The sequence below is a fragment of the Rhinopithecus bieti genome, unplaced genomic scaffold (genome assembly GCF_001698545.2).
Source record: "Rhinopithecus bieti isolate Rb0 unplaced genomic scaffold, ASM169854v2 scaffold_19018, whole genome shotgun sequence".
Classification (NCBI taxonomy): Eukaryota; Metazoa; Chordata; class Mammalia; order Primates; family Cercopithecidae; genus Rhinopithecus; species Rhinopithecus bieti.
In genome coordinates this window covers 32,532-43,450 of record NW_016809658.1, presented here as the reverse complement: position 1 = coordinate 43,450, position 10,919 = coordinate 32,532, and positions in this window count along the sequence as shown.

The window sequence follows — 10,919 nt, the reverse complement described above, 5'->3', positions numbered from 1 at the left end:
ACTGAAGAAGCTTATGACAGTGCTTTCTCTGTGCCTGGCCCTGTGCTGGGCTCTCTAGTAAATGCCCAAGACCTACAAACCACAGTCCTCACTTCTCAGTGGGCTGAGAGGTTAATTCAAAGAAGGAAAAAGCAGTGACAGTGTTAAGTACCTCAGCAGGGCTGTCCTAGTAAGCAGTAGGCAGGTGTATTTAATGTAGTAGCCCTCAAACTCCCTCAGAGGTATATGGACTGTGGAGCTGGGGGCAATAAAGGACAAGGAGTTGCCATTTTTTTATTGTCTCTGAAACATACACTCCCTTCCTTCTCTCTCCACATTTTAAAATCTCTAAAACCAGTTGTCTTTTACAGTTAGGGGTTGGTTACAGTTTAAATAGTGGCTCCTTTTTTGTTAGTAGTAGAGAAAATAACCGTATGCTTTACAATCTGTGGAGTCTTACATTCAATACAATACTGTACAGGAAGAAAACTACCATATCTGTGATATCTGACGCCACTAAGTTCAACATTGAGAAGAATTTTAAAGAGCCTCTCAGCATCAAAACAATTGAACCTATCATCAAAATAATTTTATAAATTGGGAAAGAGAGATTTCACATGGTTGTCTTTATCCAGAGCTTTTGATTTTGACTTTAAGAGGATACAACTGCTTTATTCTCTTTAGAAATTAATTAATTTCTATAATTTATTTTTAGAAATAGAATCCTATCTAGAGGCAAAAAAAAAAAAACAACTAAGACAAGAAATTACGCCAGACGTGAAGAGAAATCCCTGGGTTCGTAGCCATGAACTTTTATCTTGAACACTGCTTTCAAATCCAGGCAGTCAGTTCTAAGTCAACACTGTGCTGCTTCCATCTTTTTTTTGACTGACATACTCTTCTTTTTTCTTTATACTCTGTATACTAGGACTGAAGAGTCATATTGGTGACCACTATACCTTGGGAATCAAAAGCAGGCTGGGATTGGCAGTGAAGGAAAATGAGAGAAGAAGTTTGTGTAGCGGAGAAAAGACATTTCCTCTATCCCATTAAGATCTGTGTTTGGACCTGAAAATTAAACAGACAAAAGACAGATTAACAGGGAAAGGCTTACAGATTGTATTTGATGTTAATATTTCTACATGTACACAGACGGTTCACATATAAGAAATAAAGACCCCAAAACATGAATAGGCCTGAGAGCCGATATACCATTTTAGCAAAGAATGATAAAGTTTTTGTGGAGATGTGACAATGCAGAAGAAAAAGGAGTTTGGGCTAGAGATGGTAAGTTATGAAAAAGTTACTGGGAAACATAGAAGAGGAGTAATGGAAGATTATCTCTGAAGATTTGTAGAATTTCATCTCAGCTTTGATTCCCTCTCTCCGGTGATAAGAATGTTCTCTTCTTCCTGGTACAGAGAGAGCAACTTTCTCATGGAAAATTTATGCCCTGCTTTTAGAGAAAAAGGGAAGTCAAAGAGTCCTTCCTGCAGCTTTTTCTCAATGGCCTTCAGCTCAAAATAATCAATATGCAAGAATAGTATTTTTGGGATGGCATACTTTGATTTCTTTCATTTGTTCACATCCTTACACAGTCATGCATTGGCTAATGATGAGGATACATTCTGAGAAACGTTTCATCAGGTGATTTTGTCATCGTGTAAACATCATCCATTATACTTACACAAACCTAGATGGTATAGTCCACTACACACCTAGGTTATATGGTCTAGCCTATTGCTTCTAGGCTACAAACCTGTACAGCATGTTACTGTACTGAACTGTACTGTACATGTACTATACTGTACTGTACTGTAGGCAATTGTAACATAGTGGTAAGTATTTGTGTATACTTAAACACAGAAGAGGTACAGTAAAAATACGGTATAAAAGATTTTAAAAATTGTACCCCTGTATAGGGCACCTGTATTATAACTTTATGGGAACACCATTGTACATGCAGTCCACTGTTGAGGGAAACATCATTATGTGGTGCAAGACCGTACTTTCCTTGAAAGAGGAAATTGGATCTACTTACCATTTTTAAACGCTTCTTAAATTTTCACTTGGCCTTTTGCCCTAGGGTTCCAATATATGGTAGACTCCTCAGGGCACCCCAGTGCCTGGTCTGAATCGATTCCTGGCTTTAGGATCGCAATCCTCTTCCTGGCATTTTTTTTCTTCTTCTGTGCCTTGACCTTTTTGGTGGTTGTTGTTAACAAAGCTGACTTCCATCTTGACCTGCTCCCCATTCCTGCTTGTTCCAGCAGGTAGGTTGAGACCCTCAGTTCTATCAGCTCCCTAGCCCTACCATTCCTTGCCATCTTTCTTGGGAAAATCAATTCTTTTTTCTATGTCCTAGCAGTTTAGAATCAGACAGCCTCTGGGTTCAAATTCGGTCTTTCCTAATTAGCATCTCTATTGTTTCCTCAGTTGTCAGCACTCAGCATATGAAAGTTATTCTTTGTGTAATCTTCTTTTTATGTCTTGTTGTAGTGGTGGTCAGGCTAGTAATATTTGGGGACAAGGTGGGCCTTGCAATACTACTCACATTAATTTGTGATGGCATTTCTGTGCTCTTTGAAACATCTAGCAGCCCTTCTCAAAATTTTCTAGAGGATTAAGTCCTCATGCCTGAAGACATCCATTGTATGTAATAAATTAACCTATCTCCTCTGCATCTAGAACAGCACTGGCTAAGTACTTCCCTTGGGAGAATTGAGAAAATAGTGACTGAAATCATTTTCTGTGGGACTTAATTCTCTCAAGAAACCTTGTTTGGGAAGAATGGTTAAAGAATAGATTTCCATAATTTATGATGTTGAGCTTACATTTGAAAGCTGTTTCATTTAGAAGAATGAGTGTGACTCAAAAGGGAAGGAAGCTAATACATGAATTCCAAATATAGCATGTTTGTAAGGCATTCTGAAGACTCTATCTGCTAGAGGAATTTTTCTGTTGTTTATAGCTATCCTCTGTAGACCTGATCCTGAGACCTATTTCCCAAGTAGTAATCTTTATTTTTATATTATTGAGCCTCAATGCTGATCATAGACTTTCCTTGCAGGTGGTGCTAAATGAGAATGTTGATGCACTCATTTTGGAAGCCACTGGGGAATGCCGTCCAGAATTTTAGCTGATCTTACTTTCACTGCACTCTTTTATGGAAAATATATTTTGGTTGACATTCAAAAAAGAGACAAGAATGGGCAGATGTCTGGAATAAGACTGCCACATCAAGTCTTCCCTTTCATTTGCCTCTCCATGACAAGCAAAGTAGTGTTTGGAGATGTGGGAAAACTTTCCAAACTTATTTGAATTGTAAAGACACAAACCCCAAAAGTACACAGATGGTGCTGGTTGTTCTGAACTGTGGTGAGAAATTTTGGATCAGAATTACTACTCAGACTGGAGAGAGAAGGTGGTTAGGCACTTTCTCTTTGACAACATCCAGACCTTATGGAGTAGATGGGAACAGAATGGTGAAATCAGAAAGAAGGGTGGATGAATTTTCCCCAAATACATCATGTGGTTAAAGAAGGAGAAAGAGAACTTGCTAGAACTCTGAAGGGGCTTCTTGGCTAGAATGCACTTACCTTTGGAAATAAAAAGGTGTTTCCAGTGGTCTTTTGGAAGCTGTATGTACTAGTCTGTTCTCCTATTGCTATAAAGCAATAACCAAGACTGGGTAATTTATAAACGAAAAAGGTCTAATTGGCTCACGGTTCTGCAGGCATAGCAACATCTGCTTCTGGGAAGGCCTTAGTAAGCTTATATTCGTGGGAGAGGTTGAAGCGAAAGCAGGCACATCAAATAGCAAAAGCAGGAACGAGAGAGTGCAGTGGGAGGTGCTACACACTTTTAAATGACCAGATCTCAGTGGAACTCACTCTCTGTTGATTTGACAGTATCAAGGGGGATGGTGCTAAACCATTCATGAGAAATCCACTCCGGATAATGCAGTCATCTCCTACCAGGCTCCAACTCCAACATTGGAGATTACATTTCAATATGAGAAACTGGGTGGAGACACACATCCAAACTATATCACTGTCCATCATTAATGGTTTTTCAGGCTCTTTGAAATGTTCTCTGACTGTATTATTACAGACTCATTTTGATTCAGGAGAGACAGAAAAAGAGTGAACATGAATGGGATCTGTTAGCAAGAAAAGCAGCCCTATGACATTCTCAATAAGCCCCACATTCAGAGCACATACCCCCAGCTCATTCCAACACAAGTTACACTAATTTAACATCATGGTGACTCTGGTATAGTGAAACTTTAATTATGGCTAGAAATTGGCACAGCCATTTCACTTTTGCAGTCTTGTACTTAGTCTTTTCAAGGGGCATTAATGTTTAAGCTATTTAGCTAAATGAAAATTATTTTATGAAAAGGTTAAGCGATCTATACTCTTGTATTTAGGAGATATTTTGCTTTTCCTGTAGAGATTTGTCTTCATTTTAAAGTTTAAACATGAAATAAGCCATGGAAAGAAAAAAGAAAAGACAAAGAAAAGTGGAATAGTAAATCAGAAGAATTTCTCTTTCAACACCTCCTTCAAATGAGCCTACAATTAGATGGGGATTGTCAACATCACATGCATTTGCCAAAGCCTAATCATGTTTTTTGGATTTAGTGGAAGTAGGGATATTAGGGGAAGAGAAAGTTAGACAGGAAATTCTGTGCTTGGAAACCTAACTGTTTCTGTGTGTTTATGAACAAACTAAACAAAATTGATAGTCCTCTGAACATCCAGCTGAGCTCACCTGTGGGAAATCCCTGGCTGTCCTCTGGCAATGAACTTTTAAATAGCTCAACTGATTGAAAAGCAGGGTTGAGGAGGCGATTTTTAAAAATTCCTGGTAAATTTGTAAAACAGGCTATAAAAGAAAGCATTTTTCTAATTCTTCGGTTGTTTATTTATTTATTTATTTTATTTTATTTGAGATGGAGTCTTGCTCTGTCACCCAGGCTGGAGTGCAGTGACACAATCTCGGCTCACTGCAACCTCCGCCTCCCAGGCTCACGCCATTCTCCTGCCTCAGCGTCCTGAGTAGCTGGGACTACAGGCGCCCGCCACCACGCCCGGCTAATTTTTTACATTTTTAGTAGATATGGGGTTTCACCGTGTTAGCCAGGATGGTCTTGATATCCTGACCTTGTGATCCGCCTGCCGCAGCCTCCCAAAGTGCTGGGATTACAGGCGTGAGCCACCGCGCTGGCTCTTCTGTTGTTTATTGCCAGGTATCATAGACCTAAGTGCTTCTCCACCTGTCCCCACTCACATTTAGATAGCAGCAACTTCATAGATTGGGAAAAACTTTCTAACAAATAACATACCAGTATTATGGGACATTTTGTGATCCATTCAGTTGAAAACAGTTTTGGGGAGTCATTTCAAAATGGGAAAAATCAGAGCCTACAGTAAATGAAGTTGTTCCTGTGTTACCTGAGGAGCAAGTTAAGGAGGGAGGGATGGGCACCATCACAGGATGCAAAAACTCGGGGAGAGATAAGATCCATGACATCAATCAAAACCAGAAGCACTGGACTTACTGCTACAACATTACTTTACCTTGACTTGCACAGGTTACGAGGAGATGTTCTGTGTATCCCATTCTGAGTCCAGGATCAGAGGGATGACCTACTGGCTGGTTAGGTTTAAAAATACCCTGGTAGGTGTCTTCTAGTATCTAATTCCTGGGCTGGATAGACTTTTTACCATCAGCTTCATTCTGAAGGTATCACTAGAAATTCAGCCTCACACTGATCTTTGAAAACTGAGCTGGTAGCTTTTGGGGGGCTGCTAACGAGAATCATATAATGACACTAAAGAAAGATCTGAATGAACATGCCAGATGACTGCATTTGTATTCACTGAATTGGCTGTAAGATGAATCGTGTTTGGGGCTGCCTTAGCACGCAGGCTCTCCTAAAATTTGGCTGTAGCACCTATTGAAATAGAATGGAAGATAAAAGTGGTTTCAAGAGTGTGATGAAATGATTCTGTTATTGAAATGCTAATTTAGATGTGGCAATTGCCTAAGAGATGACTCTGCCTGTGAGACAGCCTGCACATCTGAGCCCATATCCGATGAAAACCTTTCCTCCAGTGTTGTGTGTTTGCATGTGTGTGCGTGCATATACACAGATGTCTTACTCTTTGACAAGCCCTTTTATGTGTGTCAATCTTGGTATGTTTCCACCCAGGGGATTTTTCTGTCACTACTTTAGCATACATTTTTAATTATTGTTGGTTGAACACAATCTCTCCTTTTCAAATACCATTGTATGCTTGACAAGATTTGGAACCTTCTAGAAAAGGGTCCCAGGCTCAGAGGCTCTGATCATGAACTAGCAACTAATTTGCTTGACTAGAGCATCCACCTAAGGCAAAGGGAAGAAAGTGGAGTGTGGCCAACTCAGGACCAGTCTAGTGGAGAGGCCGTTCTCAGAGACCTTTGACCGAGACCCCTCAGGTGAAATGGCCTCCTCCAATCACCTCAGTTAGCCTCCCCTGCAGTCCTGAGGCACTGTTGTCACTGTGGATAAACAAACCTCAATATCTGAACCACAGGCTCTCCCTGCAGCAATGCAAATCAAAAAGTATATACATATTTTGAAACAAGACAAAGGCATAGGTTTTTAAAGCTCAGCATGGTGATAAAAAAAATGTGCAGCAAATCTGCCATTTGTGTGTGACATCTGAGGGGCAATTCATCAGGACTTAAGTTTACTTGTAAAGAAGATAATCATGAAAAATTGTCAATATCACACTAATTGTGGGGGATATTTATTCTGTTCAAGTTGCTTTCTCCATTAGCACAATGGCTAAAATGCACCATTTGTCCTCTGGAGTATTTACACTTTCCTTTCCCTAATTATGAATGTGGAGGCTGCTGAAGCAGAATACCTGGGAAGTAAAAAGGATCTAGAGCGAAACGGGGAAAAAAAAAAAAATAGAGCGAAAAGGGGAAAAAAAAAAAAAAAAAAAAACCCACGACAGAGATGAAAAATGCCATGTTGGAGCTTGCAACCCCTGGCTCAGCAAGGCCTTCCAGGTCATTCATCTTGCCTTTGATTTGTCTGCCTTTTCATTTCAAATAGGTTTACAGGTTTTTAGCTGAAATCAATTAAAGAGAGCCAATTGGCAGGGTTAGCACTTGTGGTGTTTATGGTGCGCATTGTATTGATTTATGCTGCTCAGCAGCTACAGTGAAAAGCAAACTATATGAAGAGGAAGGGAAACCTCAGGCTGGGGAGGGATTACAGTGCATAGAATTAGTTCAAGGACAGTAATGAACAACGCCATAAAGAAAACTGCTGACTCTACAAGTTCAAGCAATAGGAGTATTTTTGTGAGAAAGACAAACTCATGGCTGTAATGTAGTGACAAGTAATTATGCAAGATGCTTAGTATCAATTGACAGTGCAGGAAGGACCCTTTCATTTGAACTAGCAGAAAAGGATGCAGGGAAAGGGAACACATTAGGTGGTTGTGTTGTGGCTTCTTTAGGCTTCACCTTCCGGGCAAAGACAAACACATAGCTGGGTGGGGCCTAAGAGAATGAGTTCCAGGAGAACAGAGTATGAATTTATCGAGTAGTGAGACAAGGATGATTTTTTTTTTCTTTTTTTTTGAGACCGAGTCTGGCTCTGTCACGCAGGCTGGATTGCGGTGGCGCAATCTCAGCTCACTGCAAGCTCCGCCTCCTAGGTTCACGCCATTTTCCTGCCGCAGCCTCCTGAGTAGCTGGACTACAGGCACCCACCACCACACCAGGCTAATTTTTTGTGTTTTGTAGTAGAGATGGGGTTTTCACCGTGTTAGTCAGGATGGTCTTGATCTCCTGACCTCGTGATCCACCCGCCTCGGCCTCCCAAGGTGCTGGGATTACAGGCGTGAGCCACCCTGCCCAGCCAAGATGAGGAGGACATTTAAAAAATCTTACAATATTGGAAATAGCTGGTTGGTCACTTAAGCCTGGCAGGGTCAAAATATTGAGTGAGATATTCTGGAAAATGGGAAGCGTTGTGGGAAATACCCATGCAATGAAAGTGATAAAGAAAAACACTGGGTAACTTCTGAGGTCCTTTCCTGCCTTCTAGCTTTACAAGGCATAGAATATTCACTGTGATGTCCATAGTCTTGAAGAGTTGATGACTTATATGCTCAATGATATAACATCATCTGAATTGGTAGGCGGTAGAGAGTGGGCAAAGTATTGGCATTTTTGAACATAAGACTAAAAGATTCTACTTTTGGGATGGGAGGGTGAGGAGAACCATAGCTTTTTTGTTTGTAGGCCTCTGTAGCGCAGGCTCATGAAATTCAGGAATGGTAATCGAAAACTCTTTTGACATGTCTTACAGATTCTTGGAGACAAAAGCTTTGATTATCAAAGAAAAAAATGTTTAAACAAGTTAAATGACCAGTTTGGTTTGAAAAATAGCTCAGGCTGCATTGTCCTGTAAGACTTTTATGACTTAATGTTAAACTTCATAAAGACAGGTGAGCCAGGTGCAGCCTTGAATATTTGCAATGATAGCAATAATAATTATGAGGTGTTAATATTCAGGGCTTGCCTTTGTTGAATAGCTTATCCTTTTTTTTTAGGTGCCATGCATGCATTGACTCTTTGATTATCAAACATCCTGTGAGGTTATATAAGGTTAGGCATCATTATCCCCATCTGAAAGATGAAGGAATAGCCTCATGTAGCTTAAGGGATTTATTGTGGCAACTGATAAGGGGAAGGAGTAGAAAGGAATGAACAATTATTGAAGACTTATGACTCATCAGATCTTGGACTAGAATATGCATATGTGTGTAAGGCCTCAAAACTACAATCGAATCTCATTTTTTACAGGAGATGAAATTGGACTCGAACAGGTGGAGCAAATTAACCCCTCGTTAGTAACAAGCAAGAGAGGACACTGGGTTTTGAACCCAGGTACCAAACTCTAGCTACTCATCTATACTTTCTCTCTCTTGACCATAATGGCTATTTTGTTAAAAAGAAATTTCCCTGGTCCAGAACATAAGGAGCTTAGGAGTTTGCACTCCATCCTAATAATAAGTAAAAAGCTGTACAAACAAAAAAATCAACAACTCTTCTCAGATCCTTCCTTGTCCCCATAATTGGACGGACAGGCAAATACACCTTACAGGAGCAGAAACCCAGATGGAAACAAGTACTGGGGTGGGAAAACTTGAACTGTAATTGACAAATTGCTGGAGGCTCAGTGTGGACAAGTTCAAGAGGTAAACATTTCAGGTGGATCCAGTTATTGAGGGAGTCCTCACACTTTTGTGAGTTGTATCTCTAAAAGCTCTATCAGGCAGGTTCTCACAGCGAGGATCAGATAAAAGTAATCCCCTTGGGCTTCCTGTATAGAGAGGGAAAAAGCGACCATCTTGAAATATACCAGAGCATTCTGTTCTTAAGGAGGCCTTCCCTCAGCAGAAGCTATTTTACCAGAGCCTCATCTATGCAGGTATTATTGTCAGAGCCTAACCTACCTGGGGAAAGTGAAATAGCTTCATCCCGTTCCAGCCTTCCACGTGGACGAATAGGTAGAAACAGAGGACTTTTGGGGCAGTAAAAATACTCTGTATAATACTACACGGTAATGTCATTATACATTTGTCCAACCCCGCATAAAGTACACCAAGGTGAACCCTAGTGTAAACTCTAGTCTTTGGATGATTATGATGTGTCAGTGTAGGGTCCTCAATTGTAGCAAATGTACCACTCTGGTGGGGGTTGCTGATGGTGGGTGAGGCTGTGCATATGTGGGGGAATGCGGTACATTGGAACTTGCTGTACTTACTGCTAAATTTTACTGTGAACCTAAAACTGCTCTAAAAAAATAAAGGTTATTTAAAAAAAGGAGATTCCGGCCGGGCGCGGTGGCTCAAGCCTGTAATCCCAGCACTTTGGGAGGCCGAGACGGGTGGATCGCGAGGTCAGGAGATCGAGACCATCCTGGCTAACACGGCGAAACCCCGTCTCTACTAAAAAATACAAAAAACTAGCCGGGCGAGTTGGCGGGTGCCTGTAGTCCCAGCTACTTGGGAGGCTGAGGCAGGAGAATGGCGTAAACCCGGGAGGCGGAGCTTGCAGTGAGCTGAGATCCGGCCACTGCACTCCAGCCTGGGCGACAGAGCGAGACTCCGTCTCAAAAAAAACAACAACAACAACAACAACAACAACAAAACAAAACAAAACAAATTGAACTTATGGACATAGAGAGTAGGACGGTTACCAGACTCTGGAAAGAGTCATGAGGAGTTCAGGGAGGGGAGGGTGGGGATGGTGAATGGGTACAAAAAAAAAAAAAAAAAAAAAAAAAAAAAAAAAAGGAGATTCCACTTAAGCCTCAGGATCCACTCAGGGCAAACTGGAGAAGCACTGTGATCGGTTTGTAGTTCTTGTTTTCTTTCAGTATAGATGAGCTCCCTTTCAGTTTATATGCTTCTTCCTCTGAATAACTTTTCCCTATCTTCCATAGTACAGTCAGGCCATAGCCTCTTCTTGTCTCCCCAAACCTATGGTAATTTCCTTTGTCACTGCACGTGGAAGTAAGACAATCACATAATTTGTTGTCCAAATCAGGACAATTTTGAGATGAAAGAAGCTGCTATTAATAATTACTCCATGAAAACAGGGATACTGTGAGTTGTCCAGGGCAAAACAGAGAGAATGGTCACTCTACTTATGGCTGCAAGATTTCCAAGGGGAGCTGAGTTTGGGTGTGTGTGCCTGTGTATGTGGATAGTGGATTACATCTAGTTTGGTAGTGACCTTAATCACTCTACCAGTAAGCACTGGGCTTCTCAAGGGTATCCACCTTACTTTTCCTGACATACAATGTCTCCACCATTTAGTAAGAGTTCATAGAGTGAATGAATAAGCTAAAGGATTAG